This window comes from Alligator mississippiensis, chromosome 10, assembly GCF_030867095.1.
Source record: "Alligator mississippiensis isolate rAllMis1 chromosome 10, rAllMis1, whole genome shotgun sequence".
Lineage (NCBI taxonomy): Eukaryota > Metazoa > Chordata > Crocodylia > Alligatoridae > Alligator > Alligator mississippiensis.
In genome coordinates, this window is record NC_081833.1 from 35,191,467 (window position 1) to 35,209,697 (window position 18,231).

Here is an 18,231-nt window from a genome sequence, read left to right on the forward strand (position 1 = left end):
CAGGATATCCTCCCTCCCGGGATAGAGGCAAAGAGGTGGAGAGAGGGGAGACTATGGATTGCAGTTTTGGGTCCGCCACTCAAGACGGAGGATGGAGCCGACCCGTAGTAACCGCATGGATCAGAGACAGGGCGGTCAAGGCCACATTGGACACGGGGTGTTCCCAGTCCCCACTTCGGGCAGACCTTGCTCCGCAGACAGGACAGAAGAATGCAGGATCCCTGACGATGACCTGTATATTAGGGGGAGAGATGCGGTTCCAAACTTGTTATGTGCCGTTCCAGGTGATGGAGTTTAGCGGACAGCTACGAGTCGGAATTGCCCCAACCGTGGCTTGTGAGATGATCCTAGGGCGAGAATGGGGGCCATTCTACACAGTCCTCCAGCGAGTGAGGGCAACAGAGGAAGAAAGGAACCGGCTCATGAGGGGAGAGGGATGGGCCAGCGAGGGCCCGGCCTGTCGGGAGGAAATAACGTCAGACGGCATCGACCTAGAACAGCTCATGAGCACGGCCCAATTCCGTAGAGCTCAAAATGAAGACCCGGAACTCCAGTGGCTGTGGGACACAGACCCTGGAGAAGGATCCTCACGGAGTCGTCCCGGCTTTAAGGTAATAGGGGGGTTATTGTATCGGGTACAACGGGGTGAGGAGGGTACCATGCAAGGGAGGCAGTTAGTGGTTCCGTCCTCACTTCACCATGCGGTGTGGAGATTGGCCCATGACTTGCCCATGGGAGGCCATTTGGGACGTAACAAGACCCAAGCTAGGCTGGCCCAAGAATTCTTTTGGCCTTGTCTCCAAGAGGACATGGAAAGGTGGGGGGCCGCATGCCCGGAGTGTCAGAGGGCACAAGAATGGAAATCCCCAAGGGCACCCCTGAATCCCATGCCAATAATAGAGACACTGTTCTCGCGGGTCACACTGGATATAGTAGGACCGCTCCTAAGGTCCCATAATGGATATCAATATATCCTCGTGATGGTAGATTATACCACCTGGTTCCCAGAAGCCGTGCCCCTGAGATCTATAACAGTCACTCGGGTGGCGGAAGAGCTACTCAAATGGATAGCACGGGTGGGCATACCGCGGGAAATAGTCACAGACCAGGGGACAAACTTTATGTCTGGGGTGATGAAAGCCTTATGTAAAACCCTTGGCATCACCCAGCTAAAGACCTCAGTCTATCATCTCCAAACTAATGGTCTGGTGGAAAGATTAAATGGGACCATCAAGTGACTACTCAGACGGTGTTCCCAGGAAGACCCCGGAGGTGGGATACCATCTTGACCCCCTTGTTGTTTGCCCTGAGGGACACACCTCAAGAGTCAACACAGTATTCTCCATTTCAGTTGGTGTATGGCCATAGTCCCCAAGGACTGCTACAAATTGTAAGAGAAGAATGGGAGAGGCCAATGGACTTGGGGGTATCGGCAGAAAGATACCGAAAAGAGCTGCAAGACCAAATCACCAGGGCCCAATGGATCACCAGTCAGAACCTGAGGAGCACCCAAGGGATACAGGAGAGGCCCTACAATGAAAAGACAAGAACATGGACTTTCCAGCCGGGAGACAGAGTTCTGATACCGCTGCCAACCTCCTCAAGCAAACAGCTGGCAATGTGGCAGGGCCCATTTACCGTTGTGAGACAAGTAGGGCCGGCGGATTATGAATTACTGAAACCGGGTCACCGCCGGGAACGCCAGATTTACCATGTGAATCTGCTCAAGGAGTGGAAGACTCCTCAGGGCTGGATGACACTAGAAGGTGATACAAGGGAAGACCTGGGACCACCTTGCCCTAGGTTAGGGGGATCCCCGGAGGAGGGATCGGTACAAATGGGCAAGGAGCTGGACAACCAACAACGGCAAGAATTATTAGCTTTAATAGAAGAGTTTAGGGCAGTGTTCCAAGAGGTCCCGGGATGGTTAACAGGAGTAGAAGATGAGACCAGGACACCTCAGGGGGCCCTGGTTAGGGAGAGGTGGAGACCGATACCTCAACGGTGGCAAAAGGAAATAAGGCAGGAGATCACAAAGATGCAAGAACAGGGGATCATACGACTATCCCGCAGTCCTTGGCTGAGTCCCATAGTCCCCATGGTCAAGCCAGATGGGTCACTGCACATATGAATAGACTATAGGAAGCTTAATGCCCTGACCACGTTTGATGCCTTTCCAATGCCCCATGTCATTCACCTCATTGAGAAAATCGGCGAAGCACAGTATATAACTACGCTTGATTTGGCAAAGGGGTATTGGCAAATCCCAATGCGCTCCACGGACTGTGCCAAAACAGCCTTCGGGACCCCGTGGGGCTTATTCAAGTTCACGTGGATGCCCTTTGGCCTCAACGGCGCGGCTGCGACCTTCCAAAGGTTGATGGACAACTTATTGGCACCACATGCAGCATATGCGGCAGCGTACATTGATGACATCATTATATTTTCTGCCAGTTGGCAACAACACCTTAAGGCTCTGAGAGCTGTCCTGGGAGAACTCCGAGCGGCGGGGATGACTGCCAACCTGAAGAAATGCAAGCTGGCAGGAAAAGAAACAGCATACCTGGGATTTCAAGTAGACCGAGGGACAATTCGGCCCCTTACAGACAAGATCGAAGCTATAAGGCAATTCCAGGAACTGCAAACCCGCAAACAACTGTGTTCCTTCTTGGGACTTGTTAACTATTATCAGCGATTTATACCCAGCTTCGCAACTCTCTCCACACTACTTACAGACGCATTAGCGGGGAGATCTGCAGCGCCGCTGAAATGGACACCAGAGATGCGGAAGAGCTTCCAAGACTTGAAAGAGGCAATGCACCATGATGTTATTGTGCACACACCTAACTTTAATGCCCCTTTCGTTTTACAGACGGATGCATCAGGACGGGCTCTGGGAGCGGTATTACTCCAAAAACACGGGCAAGAAGAGCGCCCAATCGCGTTTGCCAGCAGAAAACTCAGCCGTGCGGAAACCAGGTATGACACCATCAAGAGGGAGTGTCTGGCAATACGCTGGGCAATAGAATACTTTAAGTACTACCTAATGGGGAGGGAATTTGTGGTAGTGACTGATCACGCCCCACTACAGTGGTTGACACAGAAACAGAGCATGAACGCCAGGATCACCCGCTGGGCTTTGGCAGTGCAGCCATTCAAGTTCATGGTGGTACACCATCCGGGCAAAGATAACTTTGTGGCTGACTTTTTGTCCAGATGGGGAGGCGTGGACAACCCAGAAGAAGGTTCGGGTCACATCCATGGGGAGGAGCAGCAGGTGGTACATGCCGTCACACGGGAAAACCAGATGCCACGAGGCAACTTAAGGGGGGAGGTCTGTGGCAGCGAGGTGCCCCCACAGGCTCTCAAGGGGGAGAGAAGAGAGCCCGCGGACCCCAGACCCCGGGAGCAAGCCCCCAGAGGGGCGTACGTACCTCCTGGAGAGCAGCAGGAGCAGGAGTCGCATTTGCAGCCACAGCCGCACGAACCGGCATTACGCCGGCTGTAACATCAGCTGTTCCCGGAGAGGGGAACAGCTGAGCCAATCCCAGCAGCTGTATCGGCTGCTGTGGGAAGATTTAAAAACCCCGTCGGACCGGGGATGGGGGGAGAGCTGGAGAGAGTGAGCACGCACTGGCAGCTCGTGAGACAAGCTCCGGCACGGGGAGGAAGCAACCTAGCCTGCGAGGCTCTAGCAGGCAGGCCAGGGAAGGGCTTTAAGCCTCCTGCGGGAGGCAGAGCAGGAGGCAGACAAGAAGAGCAGGCGGAGGCACTCTTGCACATACCTGAAGGAGCTTGCACTCAGGGGGCAAGGGAGCTCCCTGCTTGTGGTAAGGGAGAGGAAACAGCTGAGAATCCAGGAGGGAGCTGGAATAAGGGGGATAACCCTACAGCTCCTCCTGACCCGGAGGAATATTTTCTATAAAAAAAAAGAGAGAAGGAAAGCTCCCTCCAGAAGGGAAGAAGAGCAACCGGAGCCCCGGAACCAGTCTGAGGCCGTCATACGAGGCCAGGAAACATCTGTAATGCATCATCCAATGGCTGGCATGTGGACGGGTTGTAGGGGAGGCGGAGCCCTGTGGAACACCGTGTCAAATGACCGTGAGTACCAGCGTCTATCGGGAGGCCCCAACCATGCTAAGATCTCCACTGTAGACCCCTCTTAAAGTGTGTTAAACATCCAAGTCGTGGCAGGCAAGTTGAGGGGAGGGGCAGACCCCGATAGACTGGGCGGCAAGAGGGGCGCGAGCCTCACACCCCCACTGCCCATCGCCTAAGCAGGGAGTGCAGCCTGTTAGGGGGTGCACCAGCGCTCTCAGGGGGTGCACGTACACCCCCATGCAGCCCCTATGCATCACCACTGCCTGAGGGCACCTGCACACATGACAGGGGCTTAGTCCTCAGGGTGTTTTTCTATACCCTCTAAATTGAAATGGTGGGTTTTTAATTGAAAACCACCATTTCAATTTTGCCATCACATTATGGCGAGGGGCCCGATCCTTTTTTCTGTGGAACCTGCCCACCTCTCCCGCAGCCAGAGAGAGCTGACAGCTGCATCATTGCAATTTGCAATGTTGCAAACTAAACTACGTCAACATGTAGTTTAGTTTGCAATGATGCAAACTCATTATTGAGTGCAGGATCTTGAGGAAAGGAAGGATGGAGAGAAGCAGAGTAAGGACCCTGGATTTCAGAAAAGCAGACTTTGACTCACTCAAGGAACTCATGGGTAGGATCACCTGGGAAGGCAGACTGATGGGGAGAGGAGTCTAGGAGAGCTGGCTGTACTTCAAAGATGTCTTACTGAGAGTGCAGGAACAAGCCATCCCAATGTGCAGGAAGACTAGCAAATATGGCAGAAGACCAGCTTGGCTTAGCAGGGAACTCTTCATTAAACTAAATAACAAAAAGGAAGCTTATAAAAAGTGGAAACTTGTACAAATAACTAGGGAAGAATATAAGAGCATTCCTCAGACATGCAGGGATGAAGTCAGGAAGGCCAAAGCACAATTGGAGTTGCAGCTAGCAAGGGATCTGAGGGGTAACAAGAAGAGTTTCCAGAAGTATGTTAGTAGCAAGAAGGGGATCAGGGAAAGTGTGGGTCCCTTACTGAATGGGGAAGACAACCCTTTGACAAAGGATACAGAAAAGGCTGAAGTGCTCAATGCCTTTTTCACCTCAGTCTTCACAGGCAAGGTCAATTTCCAGCTTACTGCACTGGGCAGCACAGTTTGGGGAGAAGGTGAACAGCCCTCAGTGGTGAAAGAACAGTTTAGGGGCTACTTAGAAAAGCTGGATGTGTACAAGTCCATAGGGTCAGACGGGATGCACCTGAGGGTGCTGATGTGGTTATAGAGCCATTGGTCATCATCTTTGAAAACTCATGGCAATCAGGAGAGGTTCCAGATGACTGGAAAAGGGCAAACATAGTACCTATATATAAGAAAGGGAAGAAGGAGGATCCAGGGAACTATAGCCCAGTCAGTATCACTTCAGTCCCTAGAAAAACCATGGAACAGATCCTCAAAGAATCCATTTCTAAGCCATTGGAGGAGAAAAAGGTGATTAGGAATAGCTGGTATGGATTTACCAGGGGCAAGTCATGCCTGGCCAACTTGATTACCTTCTATAATGAGACGACTGGCTCTGTGGAAGCAGGGAGACTGATGGATGTGGTGTACCTTGATTTTAGCAAGGCTTTTGATATGGTCTCCCACAGCATTCTCACAGGCAAGCTAAGGAAGTATGGCCTGGGTGAATGGACTGTAAGGTGGATAGAAAACTGGCTGGAGCATTGGGATCAGAGGGTAGTAATCAATGGCTCAATGTCCAGTTGGTAGCCAGTATCAAATGGAGTGCCCCAGGGGTCAGTCCTGGGGCAAGTTTTGTTCAATATCTTCACCAGCAACCTGGAAGATGGCATAGAGTGCACCATCAGCAAGTTTGCAGATTAAACCAAGCTGGGGGGAGTAGTAGATACACTGGAGGGTAGGGCTAGGAATCAGAGTGACCTAGGCAAATTGGAAGATTGGGCCAAAATAAATTTCATGAGGTTCAACAAGGACAAGTGCAAAGTCCTGAACAGTCAGTCCCATGCACAAACACAGGCGGTGGGCTGACTGGCTGGGCAACAGCTCTGCAGAAAAGGACCTGGGGGTTACAGTGGACAATAAGCTGAATATGAGCCAGCAGTGTGCTCTTGTTGCCAAGAAGGCTAACAGCATACTGGGCTGCAATGAGGTGTGTTGCTAGTAGCATAGGCAAAGCATAGCGGGGGCACAGCCTGGCATGTGCCTCCCCTGAAATTGGCCACTGTCAAAGCCGTTGCCAGCTTCTGCGGGCAGTCGCCAGCCAAAGTAGCCGTGCCGGCTGTGGGTAGTCCTCACTCACTACTTGCCGCTGCTGGCAGCGCAGACAGCAGATAGCAGCTGCAGGTGGTTCCGCTCCCTGCCTGCCGCTCGCCAGTCCCCCACCCCCTGCCACCGACACCTCTGTGGCCGCCTGCACATGGTCCCCGCTTGGCCTGTCCTCGCTGCCGACATCACTGTGGCTGCGGGCAGTTCCCACTCACTGCCGTCATGCCCCTGCTGCCAACACTGCTGCCGCCACCTGTGGGTGGTTGCCATGCCCCCCACATCCCCCCCCCCAGCCTTGGGAGGCATGCATCCTCCTTTATGGCCAGTAGGTCAAGAGAAGTGATTATTCCCCTCCATTTAGCACTGGTAAGGCCACATCTGGAGTATTCTGTTCAGTTTTGGGCCCCCCACTACAGAAAGGATGTGGACAAATTGTAGAAAGTCCAGTAGAGGGCAACAAAAATGGTGAGAGGTTGCAGAGGCCATGACTTAGGAGGAAAGACTGAGGGAACTGGGCTTATTTAGTCTAGGGAAGAGAAGGATGAGAGGGGACTTAATAGCAGCCTTCAGCTCCCTTAGGCAGACTTTGAAAGAGGATGGAGCTAGACTGTTCTCAGTGGTGACAGATGACAGAACAAGGAGCAATGGTCTCAAGTTGCAGCAAGGGAATTTTAGGTTAGATATTAGGAAGAATTTTCTCACTAGGAGGGTAGTAAAATACTGGAACAGGTTACCCAGAGAGGTGGTGGAATCTCTATCCTTGCAGGTTTTTAAGATCTGGCTAGACAAAGCTTTGACTGGGATGATCTAGTTGGGGATGGTCCTGCTTTGAGCAGGGGGTTGGACTAGATGACCTCCTGAAGTCCTTTCCAACCATAACTTTCTATGATTCTCTGATTCATCTAAAAACCCCAAAACTGGTGCATGTGTAATATGTGACGCCGTTAAGCTACACAAATGACATTTTCATCACATGTACATTGTGATGACTGTCACAAGTACAAGTGCCCCAGGGCTCTTCTGTTCGTCTCTTCCACTGTTCTGCCCCTGGAGCACTGGCAGACAAGAAGGCAAGAAGGCAACCCCTTTATCTTCCTCTTGCTTCTCTGCTTCTCTCTGCTAAAGACCTTTTCTGCAGTGAGGCAGTTCTCCTTTTTCCTTAACCTTCTCAGGAACATCAGCCATAACCTGCCTCTATATCACTCTGTTAATTAAAATGTTAGCGTGGGATCCCTCTCTGCTGCATATCTTCTCCCTGGTGGAGCCTGGGAGTGGAAGAGTGCTGCTGTTTGTAGTAGTTCTGCTATGTATTGCTTAGCATCAGGGATTCCCCTGCAAAAATGCAGATAACACTTGCCAAACCTCTGAGACAGAAATTCAGGCATCTGTGACAAGCAGTACTTCCCTACACACAAGCATCTAGTCCAAAGATCTAAAAGAAAGAGAAGAATGTGGATAATTTTATGTATTCCATGGGTTTGTTTGTCCCAGTGAAATCAGACAGGGAGCACCAGGGCAACCACCAGTGAGCATGTCTACAAGAGAGGCTTTACTGAGTAGTAGACTAATCTCCTGCGCAGTAAAGCATCTACACATGCTGGGAATTTACTGTGCAGTAAATTAGGCTACAGTGCAGTTAATCTAGTACCTGTAAATACAGGTACTAGATTAACTGCGCAGTAGTAACTGCACAGTAGTGCTCATGTAGAAGCTGGCCAGGAGAAAATTTGCCCTCAGTCAGCCTAAACAGCAGGGGGCCACAGGAGACAGGGAGCTCTCTGTCCCCAGTCTTGACATTGTTCAACTCCCAGCTCCCCCCAGGAGCTGAGAGTCAATCAGCACTGGGACTAGGGAGCTCTCTGCCTCATCCTGGCTCCCAGTGTGGAGCTGGCAGTTCCAGAGGGTGAGCAGGGGCCCCCACCCAGCCCCCAGCAAAGCTCAGCTCTGTGACACACAGAGCTACTCCGGGGCAGGGTGGGGGCAGGTAGGGATTGGCAACTGAAATAAGGCAGCTGCCAGCAAGCCCCATGCCCCCCAGCTCACTGGTAGCTGCTCCACACCCAGGACAACTCCTGGTGAACCACTGCTGGGCAGAGAGCTCACTGGAAGCTGTGTGTCCCAATGGGCATAGGGCCAGGAGAGCTCTGCCCACTGCAGGGACAGCTGTCTCCCAGTCCCACGAACATCAGGTCCCTTCCCAATGTGCACGGGGCCAGGAGACAGCTGCCACTCCTTGCCCTGTGCACATTGGGACCAGCCCCGTGCCCCTTCTGAACCCCTGCACTATCACCCAGGGGAGCCTGGAGCTCCTCTTGGATGCTGCAGGGGGGCAGAACAGAGTGGGAGCAGTTCTGTAGCAAGCTGCTCCTGTTGGGAGAAAATCTGCTCCCAACAGAGTGCACATGTAGACATGCTCCCAAGGAAGGCTTACTGCACAGTATTTCATTGAGCAGTAAGCCTAATGTGAATTAATAGCTTGTGTAGACACACCCAGTATTGTACAAACAAGGTCTTAACTATGCCTAAATGTTTCTCAAGCAGAATACCAGGTGAGAACAGCAGATAAAGTAAATACAAAATAGTGCCTACAGACAGGAGTGCACACACACATACATTAACACTAAATATTTAACACTATTACCCTCTAGATAAGGTAGTCCTTCCTTTAAGTTCATGGGCTGGGTGGTGACTTTCATAGTTTCAATTGTACACAGGATTGTTTGGGTTGAAGGTTCACACAGCTGAAGTAACCTGTTCTGTAGAGAACTGGCTTCCTTATTTTGTTTGTATTCTGCTAACAAGTCTGGGCAGAACTGAGCCAAACAAGTCTTCAGTGTATGGCTCTGATTTGTGGCTGTGCATGGAGTTATATGCTGCTGTTGATCAAATTAGCTAATTGTGGGTTCCAGTCACCACCAGTGATCCACTTCAATGTATCTTTAGTAGTTTGGACCGTGCATTCTGTAGTGGGCCAGTAGGGGGTGCTCGTGCGCTGAGACACCCACCTCACTGCACCCCACCAAAAACCAGGCTTCAGGTGCCTCCCCAGGGGCACCAACTTCTGGTCAACCCCCCTTCCCGGAGCACACCCGCAAGCCTGGGGTAACCACTGCAACCACCCAAGGGTCTGGTTTGTATTCAGGCCCTATGCCTCCCGGGTCTACATTGTAGACCTTGATGGTATTTGACCCACTGCGAGAACGTGGGGTGCTTCCTTTAACCTGAAGCACAGGAAGTAGCCTCCCTCAGTCAGCCGAGCATAGGGAGCATAAAGTCATACCCAATCCCTCTCCCAGCAAGTCCATCAAGCTTGTTATAGTGGAGAGCTTTATTGGTTAAAGAGGCTAGGCTTGGGGTAGGGTGCAGGTTAGAGAAGTATCACAGAATAACCCAGAGCAAACAGTGCCATCATAGTAGCTGTTTGATACACTTCTATATTACAGTAAGCTATATATCTAGATAAGTTTCAAGGAAGTTACTAACAAGTATCATCCAGAAGTTGATTGAGGTTCCTCTGGATGCAGGCAGTGCATTGTGCATTCGTGAGTTTCAAGGTGCCTCTTCTTTCCCAAGTTCCACCCCCCCCTCCTCCCAAGTTGGAGGGATCCTTAAATAACCTTTCTGACCTCACCTTCATGACCCAATGAAAGGCAGGTGTTGGTTGGTGCCAACCAACCAATTTAAAAAGCATCACGGTCACCTAAGTGTGTGATCTGGCTCAAGCCCCTGCCCCCACGCCATGAAGTCAGTGCTTAGAACAATAGAGGACAGGCTCACTCACAAGATTGACAGACAGGTAAGGAGACAATGACAAAAAGAGGAAAAAAACTTAATAGGAGAGACTGGGGTGAAATTCTTCCACGCATTTAGCCTGGCCATTGGATGATGGGTGGAATGGTGTCAATGTGATGCAACTGTAATTTGCCATGCCTGTTCTTAACCTGATGCTTCAATTTCTCAAGCCAGCCAACACTGTCAGTATCCTTCTGGGCAGATAGTTTGGCCAGTGATAAGGACTCTAAGGCACCGGATGTTCTCCCCTACCACATCTTTGGTGTGAATTAATTAAGGGAGGAAGATGGATCTATATCCTCTTCCAGTGTCTTATGCCTTGCACAACATCATTAGGCCTTGGAGCTCTGCCTCCCCTACACTCCAACTAGCACCAACCTGATGGTGCACAGCCCTTTTATAACAAATGTTGTCTGAATTCAATTCTCGCCCTGTCTCCCTTTTGTATCAGGGAAACCTTGGGGTTAAACCCCTCTATTCATCTGTATGGTCCACACTGTCTCTTATGTCCATCGTGGCTAAGGCACACTGCTAGCAGTGTTCTATAGCTTTCTCTCACTCACAGTTTTAATGTCCTTTATTTCTTTTTCTCCTCTAGGTTTGTAGTTGCTCCGGTTCTCTGCATCAGACATCCACACCTGCTCCACCAGTAAGTAGACTGACTCCTCCAAGTCAACTCCCTGGAGTCACCCTCCTGCTTTGGGCCTCTACCAATCGCCTCTCCCGGGGAAGACTGCCTCACACCACAGTCTCTGCTGGTGCGGGGAAGTCACTTCCAGTCCCCCATTGCTAGTGCTCTGTGTGTGTTTTTCAGGAGCATCCAGGTTCCAGCTGGTGAATCACCGCCAGCACACACTGACAAAGTGTGCCCATGCCAGCACTGGATGTTCCTGTCATTATGCTGTCTTCCAGTTCTCTGGCCGGTCACCACAATGGTCCCATCCATCCAATATATCTCCTCTCCTGTGGCAGACTCTCTCTCACTGCCACAGTGACAGATAAGATTTTTGTCCATGAGCTACATGAATTCTTTCAGAAGTGAATTGTGCACCACTGTCAGAAATGATGATATCTGGAAGACCATGTATAACAAAGTCTTCATAGAACTTGGATTATGGTATATGATGTCATGGATGAAACTGGAACAATTTCAAGCCACTTAGAGGAGTCAGCAGCAATGAAGAATAGCTGGCCTTGAAATAGGCCAGCAAAATCTGGAGTGGCACAAGGATTTTTGCAGCCTGTAACAGGATATGTGCTCCAGGGGCAGCCATGATGCCCCCTGGTGGTCACTCTGCTTCTGTTCTGCCCTGGCTTGAGGTCAGGAATGGGCAATTATTTTGGCTGGTGGGTCACTGAACAGGTTTTGGTGAGCTGTCAAGGGCTGCACAAGCAAAATCTTTCAGAGGAAATCATTTTAATAAACTGTAGATAAAAACAAATCAGATACTAAAAATCAAACATCTACTATAACATATTATTTCAAAAAAATATTTTTGTCCTGATTTTGAGTAGTGTATATAGAGGGGATTACATAATAGCTCAAAAGTTTTACTCTTGTATATTGTGTGTGGAGGGGGGAGTGTGGGGGAGTGTAGGGGGGTGGGTGTGTACATGTGTGTTAGGGGCAGCCCATTCACTCAGTCCTGGGAACCAGGTAGGGGTGGGGTGAGGGAGTGGGGGGCAGGGGGCACATGTAGCAGAGCTTGTGCAGGAGATGCGGTGGAGTTGCAGTCTGCCCTTTCCCATCCAACCCATGGCTGCCCCCGTGGGTAGCACTCCACACATGGCCAAGTCCCACCTGCTCCCACCCAAGGCAGCCCGTGCCCACCCGCAATGCACTCCCATCCATGCCCACCAATGGCCCTGGCCCCAGCCAGTACACATAGGTTTCTGGCAGGAAGGTAGTGGCCAGATAGGCGGAGTGGGCAGAAGGTGGTCGGAAGCTGGAACTGGAGCTGGAGCTAGAGCTGGAGTCCTGCGCACTGGGGCAGGAGCCACCTGGCTGCAGCTTTCCCTTCATCTGACTGGGCATCTGCTGCCCAGCATGTCCCCATGGCTGCCACTGCATTTCCCTGTGCTACCTGCTGCCCAGAGCAGCACAGCAGGGGAAGAAGAAGAAAAAGGAGAAGCCACTGGGGGGAGTGGCGGGGGGAGAGAGCCAAGCAGTACCTGGTGACTGCAGCCACACTGGGAGCAGCCCTGCCAGGAAGCTGGTGCAGGGCTGGGGCCATCAACAGGCACAGACAGGAGCGCAGCACAGGCTGCCCCAGGTGGGAAGGGGCATGGCTCAGCCTCATGTGGAGCACTGCAGTGGCAGCCACGGGCCAGATACAATCACTTGGTGGGCTGGATCTGCCCTGTGGGTCATATTTTACCCACCTGTGCTCTAGGTACCCTCACTTTATTCTCACTTGCCACACCTGATGTTCTTAGTAAAGTTTGGAAAGGGAGGCTGCCCAAGGACCCTAAAGCAAGCTCTATCCTGGCCTCCTACCAGCAGATCCCCCTTCAGATCCTGTTGGATTCACTCCAGTACTCACACTCAGTTGGCACTCTGAGCCCGTACCTGTTCCCCAGGACACCTATTACCTTATGACTAATTATGGCCTCCAAACCTCTCTTACAGCCATGCCCATGCCTTTCAGGTGTTTGCAATCATCACTTAGTTGGGAATTTTGCCCCAAACCACCAGGCTACTTCAGGCCTCCACTTCTCTGTTGTGGCCTCGGCCTTCCCAGTTTCTGCCCCCTCCCTGTAGCTAGCCCTTTTCTGCTTTCACTCACTGCACTGGGTCTAGCTTCTTGGGCTCCAGCCATTGTCTTACTTTCTTGAGCTCTTATCTCTGCCCCTCCCAGGCTCTGGGCCCTCTGGCCCCACTTGCTTCTCACAGGCTCTTAATCTCTGCCTTTTTTAGGCTTTGGACACCTGGCCCCAGTTTTTGCCCCTCTCTGAGCTGTGGGCTCTCTAGCGCTATCTCTGCCCCTCCTGGGCTATGCTGAAGCTTGTATCCTGGTCCAGCAAGCTAAAGCCTCACATGCCTCTCTGGCACTCTGGGGCCTCCTATCACCCCTTTCAAGTCCCACCCAAACTGCCAGTCTAAACTATAAACAAAATCATAAGCCCTCCAGCTATAAGATGAACTTCCACACTCCAGTCATATTCCCCTGCAAGCCATCCAAGCCTTATTTGCAAGGCCTCTGTCAGCTCAGGAAACATCCAGGCAGTCTTCTGCAACCTCTCAGTTTAGGGGCTCTTTTCTCTCCAGCCTGCAGACCCAGGCTGACTGCTTTGGCTCAGTTCTGGTCCTATATCTCCCAGGCCCTGCCCCTTTCCTGTTAGGTGACCTACCCAGCTGCCCACAGGTGCTTTCTGATTAGCTTGCTACCTAGCTGCTACAGGAGTGTCTTGTCTCCCCTGCTGGACCCCACCCTAATGGACTATTGCAAGGTAACCCACTCTGCAATATGCCCTCTTGGCCTGTTTTTCCCCGGATTACTTTTCTTTATAATTATCTTCTGCTGCTCTTTCCTCCTCAAATAACAGGAGCCTTCTGGCTCTCTGTTACACCACCCTAGGCAAATGAAATTTCACTGCCCTCCCTTGTAATGTACCTGGGACCTGGCAAAGACTGGCACAGGAAGCATGGGACAGAGCCCTATGGTTTGCCCTTCTTTACAGTTTCATCAGTGTCACATCCATCTTTGGCTGCCAGACAACTTCTGGGAAGCGCTTTCATGAGAATAATTCTCCTAGTGTCCAACATGGAGAGCATCAAGGAGGATTCACATTTGACCATGGAATAAGATCAATGGCTTCTTCTGTGCTTAAGCAGATTGTTATTTAATTTAGCCAGTGCCAAAGATGCATGTGCCAATGGTATTCAGTTTTTACAATACCCTCCTTGGAGATATTTACAGTCAAGTTAGTTTTAGGATAGGTATTTCATTCTGCAGACTGCCAACCTCTTAACTAATTTCTTTCCCATGTCCATTGCATAGTAGGACTCAGGCTGGTGGCTGAGGAACCTAGATTAGGCCCAGATTAGGCATAATTACAAAGACAATTTATTGTATTCCTTTGTTATCTCCTTGGGGCTGGCACGTTGCTGATAGCCTCAACCTTGCTATGATCCATTTGTACACCTTGCTATATTAACAAGAATGACTAGTAGGTGTGTGCTCTAAAATACTTGGAGCAAGGAGCTTTTTTCCAGCTTTTGTTAGACTGTTTTAGTGTGAGAGGAGCTTTCTTAAAGGCAGGTATCACAGAATGACTGGGCAATTTCAGCTGTATTCTCTCCACTAGAAGATGTCCTAACAGTCTTTATTGGCTGGTTTGGTCCACTGCCTTTTTTGTGACTTCATACTCTTGAGAAGGGCAAGGAGCTTGCATTGTTTTTAACCAAGTAATCGGTACTTATTTCACTAGTCTTGTTTCAATGCGTTTTTTACCCATGCATTCAGTTCCCATTACGTTTTAGTGAGGAGTGCCTCACCACTTTAAGCTTTGAGTTTTAACTGTTTAACTTTTTCCCTTCTTTTTCAGTGGTAGTAACAGTTTCCTCAACGCCACATTGGTTTGTAAGCTAGTGTCCAATATAAAGTTAATAGTGCATTCATTTTTTCCATCAGTGTTGTCCATTGCGCATAGGAAGGGCCCCTCTGAGATAATTGTGCTATTGTCATAATCTTTGTCTTTTTTGTGCAGATGCCATAAGTACTTGAAAACTCTTGCAAAGTGATATAGCCTGTTGTAGTTCTTCCATCTTTTTTTTCAAGTCATTGTCTTGGTTCTCATTGTCTGCCACAGCACGTATAGCTCTGTGCTCTTCGTGCGCTCCAGCTCTGAGCCTTACTTGCCTTTCTGCTCCATTTATCTTTCCTTGTAGACTTCTAGACTTGCTGACATGTCCACAGTACCACATCCTCCAGTTTTTATTGGATGATTTTCTGTGTTTAGCAAATTCTAATTACTTTGGCAGAGGTCACTGCTGGACCTTCCAATACATTCTTACAAGATTGACTCTTTAGACTTAGGTCATTTATAACCTCTTATGTTTTCACATTATTTGTGAACTCTGTTTACAAATTTTGTTCATCTGTTCCATATTGATGGGAAGTGCAGTACTCCTTGAATTTTTGTAATAGTTTTACGGTTCACCTCCTCTGCCTGAATCAGCTGCAAATTATGAAAACCTCTAAATTATGGGAAGTGCTTCAAAACCAGCTTTTGCCAGAAATAAAGCTGCTGTCTGACTGTCGTTGGCACCCATTCCCTTTATACATAGGATGAAGTGCAGCTTAAACCTTCAGTAGTTCATCACATTTCCAGAAAGTTTCACCTCTGGTGGGTTTCTAAGTGCCTCACAACAGGACTCGCACTCTGGAGTGCATTGGAGGACTTGAGTAGGCAAAGAGTGCTAAGTCCTATTCTCCCCAAGACCTGCTGCTGATGCCTGTGGAGCCACTCTACAGGCCTTGGGAATCACTGTGTTCCCAAAGGGACCTCATTGACAAACTTCCCAGTTTGAAACATGTCAGCAAACATGGCAGGGAGGCTGCATTTGGGCTCATCTTTGCCCTTAAAGACTTGTCCTTTAAAGGTGCATTTCCCACAAGGGTAGGTTTTAATTTGATCATCCGGCCCATTGTGCTAATTTAGTGAAATATTCCTTGCTAGGACTCAGCCGGAAGAATAGCAAGATTGACTACTCATTGTAAATTAGCCCAGAGTCCTCCCTTTCTGCATTATCTGATGAGGGTGAAAGGTGCAAAGATGGCTCTGTTTGTACTCAGATGGCTGAATTCTGTGCATAGAAACCTGCAAAGCTGCCAGCACTCCATGAGAACTGTTGGCCAATTTTTAAAGCAAAAAACAACTCCACCCTCTACCCTATCAGCAACTGTAAGATCAGTTTTTGTTCACACCCCTTACAAAATTTGCACAAAGTTTTAAGTTATACAGCTGCTTTTGTGAGTACTGACAATATACATTTCCACCTTTGATAGCTCTGTACAGCAGGTGTGGATTTGCAGTGTTTTTTATTGAGATGAACACACCTGCAAAAATAGCAATATGTTAACTGATATTAGACACTCAATATTTGTCCTATAATGGATGCAGGGCAATTTAGGTGATACTGATCATTAATAATATTCATTTATTGAACAAAATAATGTATGTATGTAATGATAAATAATAATGTAATGCATGTAATGATAAATAAGGCACCAGACTGGGATTCAGAAGTGGTTTATTAATCCCACCACTAAATTGTTGGGTACCTTGGGCCATTTCATCTCTCTGTGCCTCAATTTCTCCATCTGTAAAAAGCCTCCCTTGCAAGGTGCTGTGAAATCTATTGAAAAGCCCTGTTTAAGAGTTAGGTATTATTTATTCATTATATTTAGTATCCTTATTCCAAAGTGAATTCAGCCTCTCACAGCTTCTGGGAGGCATGGAATTACTACTCATATTTATAGATGAAGAAGTTAATACAAAGAGAGTGTATAGCCTTATCTTCCCTTGCTTTGTACCTTGTATTACTATTTCTCTCTCTGTAAAGCAGTAGGGGTCCCTATTTGACTCAGATTTGGCCCGAATCGGGGACAGTGGTTCGATTAGTTGATTTGGATCACTGCCCTTGATTTGAGTCGGCCAAATCCGAATCTGAAGTTTTGATGCTGATTTGGAGATCAACGATTCGGCCGCAGACACAGCTTTAAACGTTTTTTCTACATCGTGACCACCGGGTCTTGAACACCCAGTCATGTGAAGCCTTGGTTCAAGCAATTGGTGGTGTACGCCTTACAGGCTCCCGTAAATTGCCGAGTAGATGTTCACTCCTCGAGTAGTCTTCCCCGATCTTGCCTGCCATGACTTTGAATGTTTCCCAGTGGTGGGGTGACTACCCGGGGTCCTCCTGCGGCACGCGGTCTGCCCGACTGTCACTTGCGGGGCTCTGCCACCCCTACACCCCGACCTTATGCCACCTTGATGGGTCACCCAGTCTTCCTGGCCACGCTCCCCTTCTCATACAGCTGTGGGGCCTTTCAAGTCCCTTCCTATCCTGGGTATCGGCTCTTAAGGCTGGTTCGCTTACCCCATCCTGGGTTGTTTGTGGTTGGAGATCCCGATCATGGAACCTGTTCTCGCCCTAGAGTGAACTACTTCCCTATGGTCTGAATCCAAATGTGATGCCCTACGGGCCCTGTACTGATTACCTTATTCGTATAGGCCACTCCTGTCTCTCAACCCCTTCACATGGGGAAACACAAAAGAAAAACACAAAACAACACTTTCACTGTATCGCTGGGAATCTGGGCAGCCCCCTTTCTGGTCCCTTACATCAGGGTACCAGGTGCCTAGTTCCCTCTGACCTAGCTAGGGGATGACCCCTACCTGGGGCCGTGTATCCATGGCCTCCTGCTCAGGTCATCTTTCCCCCTTTTTCTGCTTCTTCCCGGGGCCCAGTGCTGCCCCACTTCTCTCCCTTCTGGAGCATCCCGATCCGGGTGCCTCGTAGCCCCTCTGAGTATGGCTGGCTACTTTCTGTAATAGGGGTAGGTTCCCTGCTTCTTTGCAGCCCTTCATGCTGCTCCTGCCGGGACTCTCCCAAAGGGGAAAATTCCTCCTCCTGCCAACTGGTCCCGATACTCCCACATACTATGGTGTGGGTCTTCATGTCCCCATCTCTGCTTCCTCTGTTGTTGCTGCCTTTGATGACTGCAAAGGCTGCTTCTGACCCATCTCCTGCACTGTCAAGCCATCCCCTGCCGCCACTGCCAGGGTCAGCGTCTGGAGCTTCCTCCGGCTCTTCATGTGGTGCTCCTTCCTCCCTGAGGGATTCCTGGAATGTGTCCCATGGCCGTGCCCTCCTCAGGTCCGCTCTCCCTCCCTCCATTGCTCCACTGGTGGTCATTTTTATTCCCACTGGTCAGCGATTGCTGATGATGTCATCGGCCAGCCGCAGCTGGATAAAGACGTGACTAATAAGCCATGCGGGCTTCTCTCCCCATTTTGGCTGTGCCGCGGTTCCTGCTGTGGGTAAGTTTTTTCTTGTTTTAACTTTTATGTTTGT